Below are 23,303 nucleotides of genomic sequence, written 5' to 3'. Positions count from 1 at the left end.
ATTAATGTGAAAAGTAATAAAAAGAATATATTAGCTAAAGTATTTTCATATTCATTGAACAAATGTGTGTTAAGAATTCACTGTGTGCCTGGCTCAGTGCTCTGAGCTGGGAATGGGAATAAAACAGGGTTCCTACCCTGAAGGACCTCACACTGTTGGAAGATGACTGAAGGATTATGAGAGAAACATGAAAAAAATACAGTAGAGAACAGTGCCGTTAAGTGCTGGATGTAGTGTATGAGTTGTAGCGTGTGTGTGTGCTGAATCGCTTCAGTCGTGTCCGACTCTTTGTGACCCCATGGACTGTAGCCCACCATGGGATCCCCATGGGATTCTCCAGGCAAGAATACTGGAGTAACAGAGAACACAGGTAGTGGAATGAGGTGCAGAGAGCTGGGTGAGAATCAACAAGCACTGTCTGGGATAACTTGAAATCAGTCTGCTTAAAATGCCAAGGACCTCCTGCTGCTGCTGCTGCTGCTGCTAAGTCACTTCAGTCGTGTCCGACTCTGTGTGACCCCATAGACGGCAGCCCACCAGGCTCCCCCGTCCCTGGGATTCTCCAGGCAAGAACACTGGAGTGGGTTGCCATTTCCTTCTCCAATGCATGAAAGTGAAAAGTGAAAGGGAAGTCGCTCAGTCGTGTCCGACTCTTCGCGACCCCATGGACTGCAGCCCACCAGGCTCCTCCATCCATGGGATTTTAGAGGCAAGAGTACTGGAGTGGGGTGCCATTGCCTTCTCCCAAGGACCTCCTGGGAGCACCCTATTGTTACAATTAACTCTGGAGGGGAGAAAGCTAAGACCATAGAAACTCAAATGTTAAATTGGTTAAAAGAGAATGATGGAATATTTGGAATACTTGAAAATCATATCTGGTGAATTTCATACAAATAGCAATATGGGGCTTCCCTGGTGGCTCAGTGGTAAAGAATCCCCCTGCCAATGCAGGAGATCCGGGAAGATCCCATACGCCTTGGAGCAACCAAGCCCATGTGCCACAACTATTGAGCTGGACTAGGTTGCCATGCCCTTCTCCAGGGGATCTTCCCGACCCAGGGATTGAACTTGCATTTCTTACAGCTTCTGCGTAGAGGTGGATTCTTTACCACTGAGCCACGGGGGAAGCCCAACTCAGAGTTCCCTTAGTTGTATACAGTACATCCTAAAACCTACCCCTCGAGATGTAGTCTCACCAGATCATTGGCCACATTTCTATCGTCAAAATGATGCACAGCTTTTCAAAAATGCCGGGGCTCAGTTTGCAACAACATTTCTACCTCATAACAAAAGAATTATGAATCATTTTATGTTTTAAAATTCTCTAATGAAATATTACGTAGCTATTTCACTGTTTACTATGATTTAAAAATAGAATGGAAACTGTTCATGTTATAATGTCTAACTTTTGCATACTAATTACACAGACTTCAGGCTTATACAAAACATCCACATATAGGAAAAAAGAAAAGGAGGGGGTAGTATTTTAAAAATATTGTCACTGGCGTTTTTTGATGAAGAAGCTGTGATTCATTTGATTTGTTTTTAAACTTTACTTTGTTCATGTATTGTTTAATGGACAGATTTTCTTTTTTTAAAAGCACCAATGCAATAATGTGTTGAGTGCTAAATGTGTGGAAGATCAGAGCTTAGGTACTGCTGCTGCTGCTGCTAAGCCACGTCAGTTGTGTCCGACTCTGTGCGACCCCATAGACGGCAGCCCACCAGGCTCCCCCGTCCCTGGGATTCTCCAGGCAAGAACACTGGAGTGGGTTGCCATTTCCTTCTCCAATGCATGAAAGTGAAAAGTGAAAGTGAAGTCACTCAGTCGTGTCTGACTCTTAGCGACCCCATGGACTGTAGCCCACCAGGCTCCTCTGTCCATGGGATTTTCCAGGCAAGAGTACTGGAGTGGGGTGCCATTGCCTTCTTCAGAGCTTAGGTACAGTGGGAACAAAAAGATAAACAAGAGAAGGAGCTTTTCTTAAAAAAGTTGTAGCAGCGGAAATGAGACACACAAACACAGGCATAGGAAGCAGCAAATGTATTAGGAGGGCTCAGAATAAGTGCTGACCACCTGCAGTGAAAGAAGAGATGGTGACTACCACCCTGTCTTATTTTTCATTTCCTGTTATGCATACAGGTCAGCTTTAGACCAGTGAACATCAAAGTTAAATCCATAAAATCCATCTGTGTGCACCTTTAATGTTTTATTTACCATGTATATTTCAGAACCTTGTTGCTGGTAGTTTATTGAATCTCTTTCTCCCAGATTTGGAAAAGTGTTTTAAAGGAAGAACAAAGGTAATTTAAATTCAACAGACCTGTTTTGACATGACTCTAATTAATTGGAAACACACCTGGGAATTATAGTAGCTTAAAGACAACTCTCAACTCAATTTCTGGTCTAAAAATAAATTCACAGTGAGTACTGAATGTGAAAATAACTTTTATTGAGGCTTTTATGGTGAGGACTTTAAAAGCTGCCATAATTTATGCAATGGTTTATAGATGTTCAACGGCTGCAGTCTTGACTTTGAGCATTTCTGAAGCATGAAATTTGCTCAGTTTTCAATTTGCTAGAAAAGAAATCTAGCAAATATGAAATCTCATCCTACTCTTTTCAGAATGGTCATCTGACATCAAGATGGAAAGCCACACACAGAGCATAATAGGATGAAAGGACATCAAACATTGATAGTATCTGTCATTTAATTTTAATTTAGAATACAGTATTCTGATAGTTATACAGGTCACATGTAGACGCTATTCAGTATTTCAATAATAGGGTGACAGAATGAATACAAGATAGAGTTAAGCATTTTATTTATTAATCAGTTTTATTCTTTATTTTAGGCTATAGAGAGACAAATATGGCAGGTGCACAATGATTAAATTGGCAGGCAAATAGAGTTAAGTAACCAGAGTTTAAATTAAATTATTCTGAATATATTAAAAGTACAATGAACAATAAAAGCATTTGGGGAATTACAAAAGAAAAGAACAATTAACCATATTTTTATTTTGCTTTGAATTTATTCATATGGAAATTTTAAGATGTTTACTCAAAAAGAAAGAAGAGCTACTTTCTTTGATAGCTATATATATATAGCTGTATAGATAAAGAGTTAATATCAAACTTTTACAGGAATGTTTTGCAGGACAAAGACCTCTTCTGTTGCAAAGACCTCTCCAGGTTCTAGAATGCAGGTCCATTTCAATATTGTGGAGTTCTGGTAATATACAGCCACGACTTTCCAACTCTACTGACTGCAGCCTACAGAAAGAAATACACTGTGGATTCACAGTATCTGAAGTAAGCCAAGAAGATAATCTAGTTCATTCCCTCCCTTTGAGTCTGAATCATGCCAGCTATTGGCACAGCCGTGAAGCTTTTCTATTCTTAACGTCACTATGATTCAGCTCATCTGTAAAATGAGGCTAATAAGATCTGCCTCATTAGAGCTAGGATGAAATCAAAGGATGTAGGCAAAAGACCCAGTATGAACATCGTACACTTAAGAGGCAGTTAAAAAAAAAAAGCAGCTATTAAGTGCTATTATTACTAATGAACTAATATGGCAACCTCTTTTAAACTGTAAAAACATTTGCTTTTCAAGAAACATTTTATCTTACATGTCTTTTAGATAGTTGAATTTCGTGGCACTAGTGGTAAAGACCCAGAGAAGGAAATGGCAACCCACCCCAGTATTCTTGCCTAGAGAATTCCAGGGACAGAGGAGACTGGTGGGCTGCTGTCCATAGGGTCACACAGAGTCGGACACGACTGATGCGACTTAGTAGCAGCAGTAGCAGCAGTGGTAAAGAACATGCCTGCCAATGCAGGGGACATAAGAGACGTCGGCTGGATCCCTAGGTCAGGAAGATCCCCTGGAGGAGGGCATGGCAATCCACTCCAGTACTCTTGCCTGGAGAATCCCATGGACGGAGGAGCCTGGGAGACTGCAGTCCATGGGGTTGCAAAGAGTCGGACGCAACTTAAGCAACTTAGCACACACACATGCTACAACTCATACTTCAGATCAGATCAGTCACTCAGTCGTGTACGACTCTTTGTGACCCCATGAATCGCAGCACGCCAGGCCTCCCTGTCCATCACCAACTCCCGGAGTTCACTCAGACTCACGTCCATCGAGTCAGTGACGCCATCCAGCCATCTCATCCTCTGTCGTCCCCTTCTCCTCCTGTCCCCAATCCCTCCCAGCATCAGAGTCTTTTCCAATGAATCAACTCTTCGCGTGAGGTGGCCAAAGTACTGGAGTTTCAGCTTTAGCATCATTCCTTCCAAAGAAATCCCAGGGCTGATCTCCTTCAGAATGGACTGGTTGGATCTCCTTGCAGTCCAAGGGACTTTCAAGAGTCTTCTCCAACACCACAGTTCAAAAGTGTCAATTCTTCAGCACTCAGCCTTCTTCACAGTCTAACTCTCACACCCATACATGACCACAGGAAAAACCATAGCCTTGTTGGCAAAGTAATGTCTCTGCTTTTGAATATGCTATCTAGGTTGGTCATAACTTTCCTTCCAAGGAGTAAGCGTCTTTTAATTTCATGGCTGCAGTCACCATCTGTAGTGATTTTGGAACCCCCAAAATAAAGTCTGACACTGTTTCTACTGTTTCCCCATCTATTTCCCATGAAGTGATGGGACTGGATGCCATGATCTTCGTTTTCTGAATGTTGAGCTTTAAGCCAACTTTTTCACTCTCCTCTTTCACTTTCATCAAGAGGCTTTTTAGTTCCTCTGCACTTTCTGCCATAAGGGTGGTGTCATCTGCATATCTGAGGTGATTGATATTTCTCCCGGCAATCTTGATTCCAGCTTGTGTTTCTTCCAGTCCAGCGTTTCTCATGATGTACTCTTCATATAAGTTAAATAAGCAGGGTGACAATATACAGCCTTGACGTACTCCTTTTCCTATTTGGAACCAGTCTGTTGTTCCATGTCCAGTTCTAACTGTTGCTTCCTGACCTGCATACAAATTTCTCAAGAGGCAGATCAGGTGGTCTCCTATTCCCATCTCTTTCAGAATTTTTCACAGTTTATTGTGATCCACACAGTCAAAGGCTTTGGCATAGTCAATAAAGCAGAAATAGATGTTTTTCTGGAACTCTCTTGCTTTTTCCATGATCCAGCGGATGTTGGCAATTTGATCTCTGGTTCCTCTGCCTTTTCTAAAACCAGCTTGAACATCAGGAAGTTCACGATTCACATATTGCTGAAGCCTGGCTTGAAGAAATAGAGGAAAACAACAGAATGGGAAAGACTAGGGATCTCTTCAAGAAAATCAGAGATACCAAAGGAACATTTCATGCGAAGATGAGCTCGATAAAGGACAGAAATGGTATGGACCTAACAGAAGCAGAAGATATTAAGAAGAGATGGCAAGAATACACTGAAGAACTGTACAAAAAAGATCTTCACGACCTAGATAATCATGATGGTGTGATCACTGACCTAGAGCCAGACATCCTGGAATGTTAAGTGAAGTGGGCCTTAGAAAGCATCACTACGAACAAAGCTAGTGGAGGTGATGGAATTCCAGTTGAGCTATTCCAAATCCTGAAAGATGATGCTGTGAAAGTGCTGCACTCAATATGCCAGCAAATTTGGAAAACTCAGCAGTGGCCACAGGACTGGAAAAGGTCAGTTTTCGTTCCAATCCCAAAGAAAGGCAATGCCAAAGAATGCTCAAACAACACATACTTAACTAGCACTTAACGGCAATGTTCTCTGCTTTATTTGTTTTATGTTTCTCTCATAATCCTTCAGTCATTTTCCAACAGTGTGAGGTCCTTCAGGGTAGGAGCCCTGTTTTATTTCAATTTCTAGCTTAGAACACTGAGCCAGGCACATAGGGAATCCTTAACACACATTTGTTCAGTGCATGTGAATATGAAAATACTTTAGCTAATATATTCTTTTATTACTTTTCACATTAAGTTTATTTTTAAAAGGTAATATATATATACATAACTTATACATGAAACATATATAACAAAATACAATAGTTTTCTGTCAATCTCTTCTGCAATTTTTCCCAGAGGCAATCCCTTTTAATTACTTTAGAGCTTCCTTCTTCATATTTCTCAATAATATGCATATCATCCTATTTTTGATTATTCACTTTTACACATTATCAGTTGACTTTCCAGTATGATGGCTGAGCATTTACCTCCTGAAATCTTCATCTCCTCCAGCTCATCTAGGTTTAACTAATTGCTTACATTCTATGACTATGTAAATCATATTTATAGCTGAGCACTTTAGGAATTTACTAAAATTACACTTTCTTTTAAACTTCTATTTTTTTGACACTGGTCATAACCATAATTCATTAGGTTGGTTTTATTCAATTTTGCTAATTTTTCACAGTAGGCTTTCGGAACCATTTCCCCCAAGATCAGTCTTCTCAGGTAATCTCTCATTTCCAAGTATCTTGTTATGGAATGATTCATCTGGAGATCTCCAATCATTTTCTGTTTGAACTGACTGCTCTCTAGGGATACTGCTAAGCACTTGTCCAGAAACTTCCTTTGCCTGTCATCATGATAAGAATGCCCTTGTTTTTCTTCTAATTGGGGATCCTGTTTTCTTGATAACCCCCTTCTCTTCTTTCTAGCTTACTCCCTTGTTTCATTGGAGTACAACCTCTAATTATCTCCTGAGAATGGGTGCAAGGAAAATACAATATTTGAGAATTCGTACATCTAAAAATATATTTCACTGTAACACAGTAAGCAGGCATTGATTTCTACACTGAAAGATTTTCTTCTTTATAATACTGAAAGTGCTGCTCCACACTCTTTAAGAAAAAGGTGTTGCTGCTGACATATCACATTTGGTTCCTTATTTTTCATGGAATACTTATTGTCTTTTTCTTTTTCTATCTAAAAGCTTTCTCTGTTTACCTGAAATTTCACTTAGTTGGGCTTAATTTTTCATTTTTTTATCTGTCACTTAGTAAGCCCTTTTAATTTGAAAACTTATTCTAGGAAGTTTTCTTATTTATTTTATGAAAAATATCCTTAAAATATTTTCTTGTTATTTATTTTATTCTTAAATTATTTTATTTTATCATTTTTATTACCTTATTACGGGATTTTATGATGATTCCCTGTTTCATTTGATTTCTCTTTTGGAAATGTCTATGATTCAAATATTGTACCTACTGAACCATCTTCTTCATTTCTTATCTTTTATTTGCCATCTCTCTGTACTCTGGTTTCTGAATAGTTTCCTTGACATTATCTTTCATCATTACTATTGAATTTTTCATCTTTGTCATCATGTTTTTTTATCATATTCTCTTTTTTCCCACCAAATGTTCCTTTGTACTGCAAGAAAGTCTTGCAATTTTTTCCTATTTGAGAATAACTGAACTTTCTTCTCCTTTCTAAGGTCTTCATTTCAAGTATTATTTTTGTCTCTATTTTTCATGTTAGAGGCTTCTTCTGATGTTTCATTAATCTTGTCTTCTCATTTTAAAGGTGAGAACTAAAAAGCTGCCAACATTGAGCCAGCCTCTGGGAACTAGGAAGGAGAAACACAAGGGGTTCAACATTCCCTAGGTCTGTATTCGTTTCATTTGCTTGGTTTTCACATGGTTCCAGGCATAGCACATCCCAGTTCAAAGATCTTCTCTCTTGTCTTCAAGAATAAAACTCAAGTCTTTCTTTGGAGTGGAGAGAGGGCAGTCACCCCACTGCAGAGACTGATGGAAAGAACCTATGGATCAAAGAACTTAACATTCCACCAATCATTTATTTTCAGCCTCTGCCTTCTCTGTAGGTTCTAAGCCTTTTGTGAATTCTTGATGTAAATTGTGTTGATGCTGTATGCTCTCTCTTCTGCTGCCTCTCTGCTCTGAATTCACCCTTTTAAAAATAAATTTACTTATTTATTTTAAAAAATTTAATTGAAGGATAACTGCTTTACAGAACTGTGTTGGTTTCTGCCAAACATCACCATGAATCAGCCATAGGTCCTTTTTACGTGCTCTGTGAATGCAGAGCAAGCCCAAGGAGTACTTCGCTTAGCGGGCAGCAGCAGCTAAGCTTTGCCACTAGAGGGTGCTAGAGAGATATCGCAGGTCGCAGGCTTTTCTTCCTGGTTCCAGTGTGTTCCTCTTGTCTGGCTCCTGCAGCCTGGAAATGGGTACCCTTGCAGCACTAGGCTCCTTCAGTGCTGGCAGCTTCTGCCGTGCCCAGCTCGGCGGATCTCGTCGGGCGGCCGAATCCAGGAGCCAGCAGCTTCCTCAGTGCCTACAGCCCTTGGCAGTTTTACAAGTGCCTCCAGCGAGTCATCTGCCCTTGAATAGTTTTGGCTGCCACCCTGGAGGAAAATTTCTAGTAAGTTTCACGAGCGCAACATCACAGCATCCTCTTTGCATCCAGTGAGCCACTTCTGTGCCCTCTCCAGCAAGGTCAGGATCTCAGCCTTGGGGTGGAAGTAGGTTAATCCTCATCTCATCCTGAGAGGGCGTGGCTGCTCCTTCTATCCGGGATTCCCATATTCTTCAGTTGTTTTTACTTCTTCCTAGCTAACCCTGGGTGCTCCAATGCCATTAGTTAGTGGTTCTTTATGTTAAACCATCCCTGTGCAAATGACAGTGACTCGGCCCGACTGCTATAATCACTTTGAGCCTGCAAGCTGGCAAGAGGCTGAGTGTCCCCACTGGTTAAGAAAGTGGCGGGCAGTGCTCTTCTCCCCTGGCTATCCTGAATGTCCTGTGCTCTGCTCTCCACCTCCAAATACATTTTTAAAGAATGCTGAATTATTTTTATTATTTTTAGAATTCACAAGGAAAATTGATACTCCTGGGCAATAAATGGGTGCAGTTCCCTCCCTCTAGAAATACCTCAACTCAGAGTGTCCTCATCTTTGAAAATTATTCAATGCAACTATCTCAAAGAGCCTTTCTTGACTCGTTCTCTCTCTTGAAATTAGTTGTTTTTTTCACCTCTTGCTCCCCTAGGGTGCAAGCTCTTCACAGGTCTGTCTTCCTGAGTTTATAGTGAACCCTTTCTCTTTCTATCCCTAGACCCAGCACGTTGCCCTTTTGCACATATTAAGAACTCACTAACCTTTGTGAAATAAATGAACGTGTTTAATTTTTAAGGAACCTAATTTACAGTTTCTTCCATAGAGAAATGAAGGATGACTATAAAGCAAAATGAAGGTGAGATTTCAGGAGGGGGAACAATATTAAATGGCAGGTTGCTTCTCCCTTGATGTGTAGCCCTATTTCCTCTGCTGTCTCCACAATTCCAGCTGCACCACCCCCCTATGCCCCGTCCCTGCCAGCACCCCCCATACTGAAGCAGCTGTCGGACCAGCTTGAACTTGGAGCTCTTCACAACCCACGCGTTCTGATCAAAGTGACACAGGTGCTTCTAATTTAGTTCAAGCAAAGTGACACTTCTAATTTAGGTAAAACAATTGTCAGTGTATTCCTGTATTCTGGTCGACATTTACATTTATAGGTCAACGGATATAATTCAGAATCTCTAGTTCTCAAAAAATTTTAGAAATTACCATTTCATGTGTGTGTGCACATACTAAGTCACTTCAGTCGTGTCCCACTCTTTGCAACCTTGTGGACTGTAGCCCACCAGGCTCCTCTGTCCATGGGCTTCTCCAGGCAAGAATACTGGAGTGAGTTGCCATGCTCACCTCCAGGGGATATTCCTGACCTAGGGATTGAACCAACATCTCTAATGTCTCCTGCATTGGTAGGAAGGTTCTTTACCACTGGTGCTATTTGGGAAGCCCTAGCATTTCATAGGAGAAGGCAATGGCACCCCACTCCAGTACTCTTGCCTGGAAAATCCCATGGACGGAGGAGCCTGGCTGGGCTGCGGTCCATGGGGTCACAAAGAGTGGGACACGTCTCAACGACTTCACTTTCACTTTTCACTTTCATGCATTGGAGAAGGAAATGGCAACCCACTCCAGTGTTCTTGCCTGGAGAATCCCAGGGATGGAGGAGCCTGTTGGGCTGCCGTCTATGGGGTCTCACAGAGTCGGACACGACTGAAGTGACTTAGCAGAAATGCAGGTTGGAAAAGATATATTAAATAAAAGCTTAGAGTACCCAGGTTGTTCCTGGAATGCCTCACCTGAATATACTGATATGTTTATTAGGCACACAAAATCCTCATAATGTTTGTATTTGATGAGCATTTGTATGCACTTAAAAAACTGACATTTTCAAGAAATCTGTACATGGGCAATAATTACTATCTCCATTCTACAGTGAAAGGGTACCTGAGCAGTATAGGGCTTGTCTATCATCGGTTACACAGTCAGGATGTTGAAAAATAAGGATTTTAATGATGAGCTCTGTCCACTATTCTAGCTGGGATGAGTGCATAACTTTGACAGAGTAAACTATGAAAAGAAGATCAGTACTTTAATTCATTGTTCAATTCTTTCTCTTTCTTATATTGAGATTCATGCATGGATATGCCACCCCCCACACACCCCTGCCAAAGAAAATCAACTAATTAAGCACTAAATCCAGTACTTCTCTAAGTGACCTTTAAACAAATCAATTCAAGGGAATGTTCTGTCAGTGACTTTAGGTAATTACTTACACAGCTGTTTTGGAAAAATAAATTCTTCCTTAAAGATTTTAAATAACATCATCAGCAAACTGCAAGTAAATAGAGCCGGGGCTACAATGGAAGATCCGGGCAAAGCAAAAGGTAATAAATCCATCCATTCATTTATTGAGCAAATGTTTATTGCACTCCTCCCTTGTTCTATTCACTGAGATGGGCATATATAGATAGAAAAACAGCAATCTCTTGTGGTCAGCGTTCTAACAGTTATAAGCCGAATGCTGTGGGGAACCTGGAGGTGAGACTGATCTGCTTGTTTGGGGAAATCAGGGAAACTGGAGAAGAAATGTAGTTGAGTCTTGAGGATGGACTGAGCAATCCAGGAGAAGAGGAGGAGGAAGGTCTTTCCCAGGAGAGGGACCATTTTATGCAAAGGCTGGAAGTTGTAAAAACATACAGTATATTTTAGGCAAGAGGAGGAATCCAATACAAGAGTAGATTGCATAGAAGGCCGGAAGGACAGTTGAGTGTCGTATCTGAAGGAACCTTCGGCTATGATTTGTTTGCTCTCTGGCTTCCCAGGTAACTCAGTGGTAAAGAATCCACCTGCTAATGCAGGGAGATGCAGGAGACTCGGGTTTGAGCCCTGGGTTGGGAAGATGCCCTGGAGAAGGGAATGGCAACCCACTCCAGTATCCTTGCCTGGAAAATTCCATGGACAGAGGAGCCTGGCAGGCTGCAGTCCATGGGGTTGCAAAGAGCTGGACACAACTGACCAACTGAGCACACACACATTTGCTTTTTATCTCACGGGCAGCAGAGAGGCAGAAAAGTGATAGATTTTGGAGATATGATTGATAAAACCCAGAAGTTAGGTTGAAAGTAGAAGAGACACCCAGTGCCAAAAGCAAGGGAAAAATATAAAGAAGTAAAAGGATCTGGAACTTGTCCTGAATGTGGCATCTCTCTTCGATGGGAGAGGAGGAACAATTTCATGCCCTAATTTTGTGCTTTTCTGTCCTGCAGGCCCTGTTTCTTTCATATTGCTATTAGGACGAGCCTTTGGTTTCATTTCTTATCTTAGTGTTCTGCTTTCTTTCAGAAAATAATTTATGACTGGCTCAAAGATCCTGTTCCCTATCATTTAACTCTTCCTTATTAGCGATGATACTTTAGAGGAGGCTTGCTGCTGTTGTTCAGTTGCTAAGTCACATCCAACTCTTTGCGACCCTCTGGACTGCCGCACTTCAGGCTTCCCTGTCATTCACGACTCTGAGCAGGCTGGTCTCATCATAACATGCAAGAGAATGTATAGTTCCACCTTGGAAGTATACAGATATATATAGTACAGAAATCCCACCCAAAGGTTCAGGGGAAACGTCTAGAGGTCTAGTGGTCTGGAGCATGTTGACACATCCCTTAGAAGATGAAGGAAAAATGACTGCTGCACCTGCCTCATCCAACACGAAGAAAGAAGCAAACACCTTGTGGGTCTCTTTGGATTTTTAGATAAACATGTATCTCGTTTGGACTCTCTATTCTAATCAATTACCAAAAGCTGCCTTGAATAAGAGGAAGAGAAGGCTCTCTATCACGTCCAGGCTGCCAAACAAGTTGCTCCCCAATTTGGGCTTTATGTAAGAGCAGATCTGACGGCTCTTGAAGAATCAGAGGTAGATAGGGATGCTATATGAAAGCTTTGGCAGGTCCCTGTGAGTCATAGCACACAGCTTTAATAATTTTGTGACAGAGCTTTGTCTTCTCTGCAGAAAACTCTCCTCCTTTTGAAAAGCCACAGTACCTAAATGCTTGATCATGGACTATTAAGTCACTAGAGTTACCTACCATGAACCAAGTGTTGACAAGAAGCCAAGTCATTGGGTAGCATTTCATCACCACATGACTGTAGTCATACAAGATCAGGCTCAGCACAGAGCAACCATCACAGATGCTCATGCCCATGTTTCTGCCTAAGCTGCTTCCTCCATCTCAGTTTGTACCTAAGGTCTTTTGGGGAGCTCCCCACGACCAACTGACTCCAGAGGAGAAAAATTTATGGTCTGGTTTACATGTGATCTTGCACAAGATACTGGCATCGCTCTACAGTGGAGAAAGCTGCAGGACTACAACTCCACTCCGGGGTATCCCTAAAGGACAGTGAGGAGAAATCCTTCCAACGGGTGGAACTCGCAACAGCGCACAATGCTGTTCACTTCTGCCTGGAAGAAGAGATGGGCAGGGGCATGTATCTACTCTGATCTCCTGATCCGTATGCAATGCTTAATGTTTGGATAAATAGTCAGAGACTCTCGAGGTACCCAATCAGAAAATTGGTAGCAAGACAGTGTAAGGAAGAGATATGTGAACAGATCTCTCTGATGGTATAGAGAATATTAAGATATTTGTGACCTGTGTTAATGCTCACCAAAAAGTGAGCAAAGGAGGATTGTAATAATCATGTGAAAAGTTGCTATTCTGTGGATGTCAGCTAGAATCTATCCCCAGCTACTGCTGTCATTGCTAAATGAACGCAGAATGCAGCCATGCAAGCAAGGATGGAGGCTTCGCATGGGCTCAGTAACGTGGGCTGATCTGCCATGGCCACTGCTGTATCTCCGCCCTGCCAACAGACAAAATCTGAGACACTCCTATGGCACTATTCCCCTGGTAGTTTTGCCAGCCACCTACTGGCAGGATGATTACATCAAACCACTTCCATCATGGTGCTTTAGGTTCACTAGAATAGACACTTTCCTGGAGATGGATTTGCTGTCCCTCTCTGCAGTGCTTCTGCCAAAACCATTATCCGTGGATATACAGAATGCCTTATTCAGCATCGTGGAGTTCCACACAGCATCACCTCCAACCAATGAGCTTATGTTTGCAACAAAGGAAATGCAGCAGTGGACTGAGAATTCACCGGTCTCAGGCTGCTGTCTTATCACCCCGAAGCAGCTGGCCTGACAGAACGGTGGAACGATCTTGAGAAAACTCAGCTGTGGCAACAGCTGGACAGCAACGCCCTTGAGGGCTGAAGTAATTTCTCCTAGATTAGGTATACTATCTGCATCTGAGACCAAAATAGGGTGCTGTTTCTCCCACAGCTAGAACTCAAAGGGTATTAACAGAAATAGAAGCATCCATCCATCAGCATTTTTGCTTCTTAATCCCTATGAACTCATGGAAGCAGAAAAGGGAATGTAATGGCTTAAATAACTGAAAAGCACATGTAATATATATAGACTTTGGGCATGGCTGAGTTAGCTGCTCACACCTTATCAAGAGTCTCTCTCTGCCCCTCTCAGCTCTGCTTTCTTGGCTCGTTTCATTCTCAGAAGCTTTCTAAGTGGTAGCAAAAATGAGCATTGGAAGTCCCAGGCTTATATTCTATTAACAACATCAGTGCCAACGGAAGAAGAGTGCTCTTTTCCCAATACTTTTTTTTAGCAAAAACCTTCAGGCTAATTTGGTTGACCTACCATGGGTCATGTGCCCATTTCTTAATAGTAATTGTGGACTCTGGTGTTGAATGATCAAATGAGAGCATACGCCTAGACCTGGGGCAGCCCATTTAAACCCTGTCCATTTAAACCCCATGCACTGTGTGGAGGGGTCCATAAGGAAAGCAAGGGTTCTGTGGCCAGGGACGCTTGATAACTAAAATCAACACATCTCCATTATGTCACACGTGGTTGCCCAGTAAACACCTACACCTTCAAACATTTCAACATTTCCTTTTATATACACATTGCTCCTATGTCACATAAGGCAACTATTTCATAGACAACAAATACCACACACAGCTTCTGTCTAAAAAGTACAAATATGTGTTGTGCAGTTACCATATTACTTCCAGGTCTGGATCTTTGCTTTGTGCCAATCTTTCTGTCAGTCTTAGATCTAGCTTCTCATGATACAGCAGTTTATGACTAATGGTACATTTGTTTAACCACCTAAGGCGATGGCACCCCACTCCAGTACTCCTGCCTGGAAAATCCCAAGGACGGAGGAGCCTGGTAGGCTGCGGTCCAGGGGGTCGCTAAGAGTCAGACATGACTGAGCAACTTCACTTTCACTTTTCACTTTCATGCACTGGAGAAGGAAATGGCAACCCACTCCAGTGTTCTTGCCTGGAGAATCCCAGGGACGGGGGAGCCTGGTGGGCTGCCGTCTATGGGGTCACAGAGTTGGACACGACTGAAGTGACTTAGCAGCAAACATAGTAGACAACGGTAGAGTAAATAAAGGACAAATGTAATAAAATACTCATTTGGGAATGAGAAGAGGGGGAAAAATAAACAAACTGATTCTACTGATCAGGGATTGCAAGTAGATAATTGTGTAAAATACAGAAAAACCTGAACTAACTTTTTGACCAGTGCAGTATTTATTGCCTTGGAAGGTCAGTGAGTCCCTAGGTCAGGAGTCTGCAGAGAATTTCACTTGACAATTACTCCCTTGGGGCTACATTTGACTCCCCCCCACCGCCCCGCCCTTTATTTTGGTGCTCCTTTACCAATGTACTTCGTATTGGTAAAGTTTTGGAGGGAATGTTTAGGGATTAAGTACTTTCACGACTTTGCTTGCCAGGTTTGAGGTTTCTCTGGAAGCAAAACTTCCTTAACACCTTGATAAGCATCCAGTTAATTTGCATTTGGTCAATGCTCCAGGCTAATAATTGGAATCTGAGATCATGCTGAGTCAAAGTTTCAAGAGAAATCTGGTCTACAGTTTCTTACGCGAGGTCTCAATGCTCTATCCATTTTCCATATCTCAGTTTAAAGGTTTATTATGGTGCAGAACAACTGGTTTGGATCAGTTATATCTAATCCTCTATGTATCTCTAGGTGGTATGAAAAGGAAAGTGCTTTCTACTGCCTTTTAACTAAAAGAATCAGATTGGAGTTTCTACTATTTTCACCTATAAACATCCTGTTGCGTTAGTCACAGTCATGTGTGACTCTTAGTGGCCCCGTGGCCTGTAGCCCACCAGGCTTCTCTGTCCATGAAATTCTCTAGGCAAGAATACTGGAGTGGGTAGCCATTCTCTTCTCCAGGGGATCTTCCCAACCCGAGAATTGAACCTGGGTCTCCTGTATTGTAGGCAGATTCTTTACCTTCAGAGCCACCAGGAAAGCCCCACCTAACACTTTTCTCTTAGACAAGGAGGAGCTGTTGAAAGGTTCTTGGGAATGACCCAGAGAATCCTATTGCAGTGTCTTCTAGATACTATTTTTATTTGCAACGTTGTTAGCCTCCCTGGATTTCCATTCACTAACTTTTTCTTGGGGTGGAGAATATGCCTTTTATAATTTTCAAAGCACATGGTTATTTGAATGTCATCTGTCTTGGATTGTCTGAAGTGCCCATAAAGCAAAGTGGTGTTTTTTTCTTCTTCTTCTTTTTTTTTTTTGGCTTTTTAATAGTCAAGCTTGACATATTGAGAACTTGCTACTATATTCCAGCATCCTGACACTTTTCTACCAAGTTCCTTAAGGTTCTAGCCTCAGTAGGCACATGACCTGAGTCCAGGGATATGACAGGTAGCACTTTAACCATCTGCTCTGCTACTGCACAGCACAGATGGAGCACGTTCTAGCTAGTACAAGGGGAACAGTTACCACCCTGTAGCTCACCTTGACTTGGCCAACCTAACATTTTAAAATTTGTTCTTAACAACTGACTTCCATATTAGCCAGCATAGTTTTAGCTGAAATAACAACCACCTCACTTAGTTATCATAATTCAAAGGAAAAGGTATTAATCAATTCACAAACATAAAAAGGCCAAGGATACACGTGGCTTGAGGCAGCCTAATCTGAATATCCAAGCGCTTCAACAATGTTATGGGAAATCTCTCTCTGAATTTCTAGCTCTGTTTTTTTTTTGTCTCTCCTTCACTCTCAGGTAGCCTCTTTCATGAGCTGACAAGTATGGCCATGGCCAACTCCAGGCTTTCCGTCTTCTAGCAGTTTAATACCCTCAATGGAAGGAGATGTCTGTTTTCCAAGATATCCAGCAAAACTCCTGGACTGACTTTGATTGGCCTAACTTGGGTCATATGCCCAGTCCTGTACCAGTTACCGCAGACTAGTCAGGCTGGGATCTACCACCCACCCTTGAAGATGAAGTGATGAAAAAGGTCTTGAAAACAAAAGGAGAAATTCAGTTATTATAAAAGGGATGCTGGGCAAGCAAGCACAGCAGACATGCACTGCTGTCAGAAAGAGCACTGGGCTAGGAGTCAGAATAAACAGTCTAATTGCAAGTAATGTCACTTTCCAGCCATTTGATTCTTTCTGAAATTTTGTTTCCTCATCTGTAAAATAAGGACAGTAATCTCAATTACTTCACAAGATTTCTATGATGACAAGGTGAGATCTTATACAGGCTCAGAAGTTATACAAAAAAAGCTGATATTATTATTAAAATATTTTGGAGGCTCCTTAGAGGAAGGCTTATGTTGCTTTAAAAACCTGTTATTTGTCATATAAAACTAACATAACTGCATAAGCCCACTCCCCCAGCACAATCACACATTATCATCTTGAAATATTTTATCTCATCTTCCACCTTGCTTTTTCCTGTTTCCTTCTTCCCTCAAAAACCATTTTCTCATATAGCTATGTAGTCTTTGTAATGTCTCACTGTCATGGCAAAACTTCATTGATCAGACATACAGAATTTTCCTATTTTTATATTGTTGGATGTTTAGAATATTTATTTTTTAACATTCTAAGTGATACTATAATGAATATACACTTAATTATTATTATGGAGTTCCCCTAAGTACCAACATTTCTAAGGCTCTTGGCATATAGGTAGTCAAACATCTTTCTAAAATACTTGTGGCAAATTACATTGCACCTGGAAATGTATAGAAGTACAAATTTCACTGGCTGTAGTAGATGCTAAAATGGTCTTCCTCGGCTTCCTCTAACTGGATCATTTTGATGTACTCAATAACACCAGTTGCTGGCATCTGTATCTACACACTTAAGACTATTTTGGGGATGCAAAGAGCCTTTCTGTCCAATTGTGTGTTACATATCTGAAATGCTAGAGAATTAACATACTTGAGGACCATCCATCAAATAATGACTGATGGGAGCTGATGAAAAAATACTCTTTGAAGCATGAGTGTTACACCATTATCTGCAAAATTAAGCTTCAGTCACCTCCTCACCAATAGCAGCTGGCTTCATAACACATTCATTTTTTTCCTTCATTTTAATTCAGACATAATTGACATACTATGTAAGTTTAAGGTATATAACATGATGATTTGATACAGGTATATATTGCAAAATGATTACCACAATCAGATTGGTTAACAAAGCCATCACCCCATAGAGCTACCATTTGTGTGTGTGCGCATGTGTGTGTGTGTGTGTGTGTGTGTGGTGAGAATGTTTAAATCAATTCTTTCAGCAATTTTTAAGTATATAGTACAGTATTGTTAACTACAATCACCATGCTTGTACATTAGATCCCCAGGCCATATTCATCTTATAAGTGGAATTTTGTGCTCTTTAAGCATCTGCACCTATTTCTCTCACCCTCCTGACCCTGGCAACCACCAGTCTACTCTAAGAGTTCAGTTTTTTTTTAGATTCCATGTATAAATGAGATCATATAGTGTTTGTCTATCTGATTTCATTTAGCATAATGCCCTCAAGGTTGGTCCATATTGTAAATGGCAGGGTTTTCTTCTTCTTTTTTTTTAATGGCTGAATAACATCCCACTGTGTGTATGTATGCATCTATCATCTATATCTATATCATACTTTCTTCATCCATTCATCCATCAATGGACATGAATTACTTTTTTTCCTTCTTTATGCTTTATGCTATTTTCCAGATCTTCTACCACAAAAAAATAATAGTTTCATAATCATAAAATGTCACAAAGGTAATATGATGGTAAAGTGTATAGTTTACATTATCAGATCAGATCAGATCAGTCACTCAGTCATGTCCGACTCTTTGCGACCCCAAGAATTGCAGCACACCAGGCCTCCCTGTCCATCACCAACTCCCGGAGTTCACTCAGACTCACATCCATCGAGTCAGTGATGCCATCCAGCCATCTCATCCTCTGTCTCCCCTTCTCCTCCTGCCCCCAATCCCTCCCAGCATCAGAGTCTTTTCCAAGTAAATTATAAGTAAAGAAACATTACTGACAACATTTATTTAAAAGGCTATATTTAACATATCATATGTGATTTTCTTAAGCTTTGACATAGTAACCAAAACACTTTAAAATTAATTCTCTCTTGCCTTTATGTGTAACTAAACACACTGAAAACTACCAGGAGAACAGAGAATCAGGGAAACAGAAATGACATTTTAAACATCATTCTAAAGCATTAAGGCCTGGATGCCCATGAGGTCTCCCTCTAGATTTGCACATTCATTTATTCATGTATTCATACAATAAACATTAGCCTGACCACTTATGTGTGAGGTATTGTGCCAGGCATGAGGCGTATAAGAATTAAGATGGGGTGGTTCCTCTTCAAAGACCTCACAATTCGAGGGACCAACACACAGTGATTACATTTTAACATTATCTATGAAGAGTTGACTCACTGGAAAAGACTCTGATGCTGGGAGGGATTGGGGGCAGGAGGAGAAGGGGACGACAGAGGATGAGATGGCTGGATGGCGTCACTGACTCGATGGATGTGAGTCTGAGTGAACTCCGGGAGTTGGTGATGGACAGGGAGGCCTGGCGTGCTGCGATTCATGGGGTTGCAAAGAGTCGGACGTGACTGAGCGACTGAACTGAACTGATGGGGTTATGTAAGAAACAGGGCAAAGGCTAATAGAGTTTTTCCAAGAGAACACACTGGTCATAGCAAACACTCTCTTCCAACAACACAAGAGAAGACTTTACACATGGACAGCACCAGATGGTCAACACTGAAATCAGACTGTTTATATTCTTTGCAGCCAAAGATGGAGAAGCTCTATACAGTCAGCAAAAACAAGACCAGGAACTGACTGTGGTTCAGATCATGAACTCTTTATTGCCAAAGTCAGACTTAAATTGAAGAAAATAGGGAAAACCACTAGACCATTCAGGTGTGACCTAAATCAAATCTCTTACGACTATACAGTGGAAGTGACAAATAGATTCAAGGGATTAGATCTGACAGAGTGCCTGAAGAACTATGGACGGAGGTTCATGACACTGTACAGGAGGCAGTGATCAAGACCATCCCCAAGAAAAAAAAAATGCAAAAAGGCAAAATGGTTGTCTGAGGAGGCCTTACAAATAGCTATGAAAAGAAGAGAGCTAAAAGCAAAGGAGAAAAGGAAAGATATACCCATTTGAATGCAGAGTTCCAAAGAATAGCAAGGAGATAAAGCCTTCCTCAGTGATCAATGCAAAGAAATAGAGGAAAACAACAGAATGGGAAGACTAGAGATCTCTTCAAGAAAATTAGAGACACCAAGGACACATTTCATGCAAAAATGGGCACAAAAATGGACAGAAATGCTATGGACCTAACAGAAACAGAAGATATTAAGAAGAGGTGGCAAGAATACACTGAAGAACTGTACAAAAAATCTTCATGACCTAGATAATCATGATGGTGTGTTCACTCACCTAGAGCCAGACATTCTGGAATGTGAAGTCAAGTGTGACTTAGGAAGCATCACTACGAACAAAGCTAATGGAGGTGATGGAATTCCAATGGAGCTATTTCACATCCTGAAAGATGATGCTGTGAAAGTACTGCACTCAATATGCCAGCAAATTTGGAAAACTCAGCAGTGGCCACAGGACTGGAAAATGTCAGTTTTCATTCCAGTCCCAAAGAAAGGCAATGCCAAAGAATGCTCAAACTACTGCACAATTGCACTCATCTCACACACTAGCATAGTAATGCTCAAAATTCTCCAAGCCAGGTTTCAACAGTACGTGAACCGTGAACTTCCAGATGTTCAAGCTGGATTTAGAAAAGGCAGAGGAACCAGAGATCAAATTGCCAACATCCATTGTATCATTGAAAAAGCAAGAGAGTTCCAGAAAAAACATGTATTTTTGTTTTATTGACTATGCCAAAGCCTTGGACTGTGTGGATCACAACAAACTGTGAAAAATTCCTCAATAAATGGGAATATCAGACCACCTGACCTGTCTCCTGAGAAATCAGTATGCAGGTCAAGAAGCAACAGTTAGAACTGGACATGGAACAACAGACTGGTTCCAAATAGGAAAAGGAGTCAGTCAAGGCTGTATATTGTCACCCTGTTTATTTAACTTAGATGCAGAGCACATCATGTGAAATGCTGGGCTGGATGAAGCACAAGCTGGAATCAGAGATATCAGTAACCTCAGATATGCAGATGATACCACCCTTATGGCAGAAAGTGAAGAATTAAAGATCCTCTTGATGAAAGTGAAAGAGGAGAGTGAAAATGTTGGCTTTAAACTCAACATTCAGGAAACTAAGATCATGGCATCTGGTTCCATCACTTTGTGGCATACAGATGGGAAAACAGTGGAAACAGTGGCTGACTTTATTTTTGGGGGCTCCAAAATCACTGCAGATGGTGACTGCAGCCATGAAATTAAAAGACACTTGCTCCTTGGAAGAAAATTATGACCAACCTAGACAGCATATTAAAAAGCAGAGATATTATTTTGCCAACAAAGGTCCGTCTAGTCAAAGCTATGGTTTTTCTAGTGGTCATGTATGGACGTGAGAGTTGGACTGTGAAGAAAGCTGAGTGCCAAAGGATTGATGCTTTTGAACTGTGGTGTTGGAGAAGACTCTTGAGAGTCTCTTGGACTGCCAGGAGATCCAACCAGTCCATCTTAAAGGAAATCAGTCCTGAATATTCATTAGAAGGACTGATCTGAAGCTGAAACTCCAGTACTCTGGCCACCTGATGTGAAGAACTGACTCACTGGAAAGCACCCTGACACTGGGAGGGACTGGGGGCAGGAGGAGAAGGGGACGACAGAGGATGAGATGGCTGGATGGCATCACCGACTCAATGGACATGAGTTTAAGTAAACTCCAGGAGTTGATGATGGACAGGGAGGCCTGGTGTACTGCAGTCCATGGGGTTGCAAAGAGTGGGACACGACTGAGTGACTGAACTGAAGTGACCTGAACTGAAAGAAGTGTTGCAAGTGCATACAGGCAGAAACCATTCCTGGCTTAAGGCATTCAGCCCAAGTATATTTCAAATTAGGAAATCTAGAAAAATGAGATTAAACCCTGACTTATGTGAACTATAAAAATATATGGTAAGATCACTTTTTTTCTGGAATGAGGAAGGTAGCGAGAAAGGTCAAAGAAAAAGCAAAAAAGCAACAAGATCCTAACTGTGGACCCTGAATTTGGACTTATTTTATGTTTGTGTTGCTCTAGGAGTTTATAGTTATATGGTTTTTCAAACAGATTTTCAGAACAAAGGTGATAAAACTTATCAGTTTCTGAATTTGAGGGATACATTGGAAGACTGGGATTGACGTATACACACTACTGTATATAAAACAGGTAACTAATAAGGACCTCCTGTATAGCACAGGGAACGTTAATCGATACTCTGTAATGGCCTATATGGGAAAAGAATATAAAAAAGAGTGGATGTATGTATAACGGAATCACTTTGCTGCACACCTGAAACTAACACAACATTGTAAATCAACTATATTGCAATAAAAATTAAAAAAAAACTCTCTCCAGAAAACAGCATCCATTTGCTGTCAGATGTCAACGAAAAAATAAAAATACAGAAACCAGTACTGAGGAAAAATGGAGTGGTTTCTTCTCATTTTAAATGGGGAAGACAATCATTTACTCAAGATGCATTGACTGGAAAGCAACAGAAAAGAGCATAGTTAGGGGGAAAATAATTTCTGTGCAAAATTCAGGATGAAGGGGTAAAACTCAGTGGGCAGGTGCACCATTTTAGGATGGAGAGGAGAAATGTGACGGGTGACAAATTGAGTGAGAAGGAAACATGGAGAGAGACAATGAGAGCCAGGAAGATTGATTTCTACTTCAAAGGTGAATGAAATGAACTGAGGAGCTATGGAATAGAATAAAATCAAGGGTCAACTAAGACATCTTCAGACGATTTCGAAGATGAGTTAGTATCACGTACGATGCTTCAAGCTTCTACTTACATTAAAAGGAAAAAAAAAAAGCTGATATATTTTTTTGACTTCACTCCCTTGATATCTTTCTAGGATCCTGAATTCTACTTGTTCAAAATGGAACTCATCAATTTCCTACCAAAAACCCATTTTGCTCTGGACTTACCTATAACCATTAATTATTACACTATTTTTCTAGTTACCTAGGTGCCAAACGGTTACTTTGTCTTTTCCATTTCCTATCCAACCAGTCCATTCTAAAGGAGATCGGTCCTGGGTGTTCTTTGGAAGGAATGATGCTAAAGCTGAAACTCCAGTACTTTGGCCACCTCATGCGGAGTTGACTCATTGGAAAAGACTCTGATGCTGGTAGGGGTTGGGGGCAGGAGGAGAAGGGGACGACAGAGGATGAGATGGCTGGATGGCATCACCGACTCGATGGACGTGAGTCTCAGTGAACTCCAGGAGTTGGTGATGGACAGGGAGGCCTGGCATGCTGCAATTCATGGGGTTGCAAAGAGTCGGACATGACTGAGCAACTGAACTGATACTCAAATATTTCCTGAGTTTCCCAGTTTCCCTTTGTCCAATC

The sequence above is a fragment of the Bos indicus x Bos taurus genome, chromosome 9, assembly GCF_003369695.1.
Source record: "Bos indicus x Bos taurus breed Angus x Brahman F1 hybrid chromosome 9, Bos_hybrid_MaternalHap_v2.0, whole genome shotgun sequence".
Lineage (NCBI taxonomy): Eukaryota > Metazoa > Chordata > Mammalia > Artiodactyla > Bovidae > Bos > Bos indicus x Bos taurus.
This window is presented reverse-complemented; position numbering follows the sequence as displayed.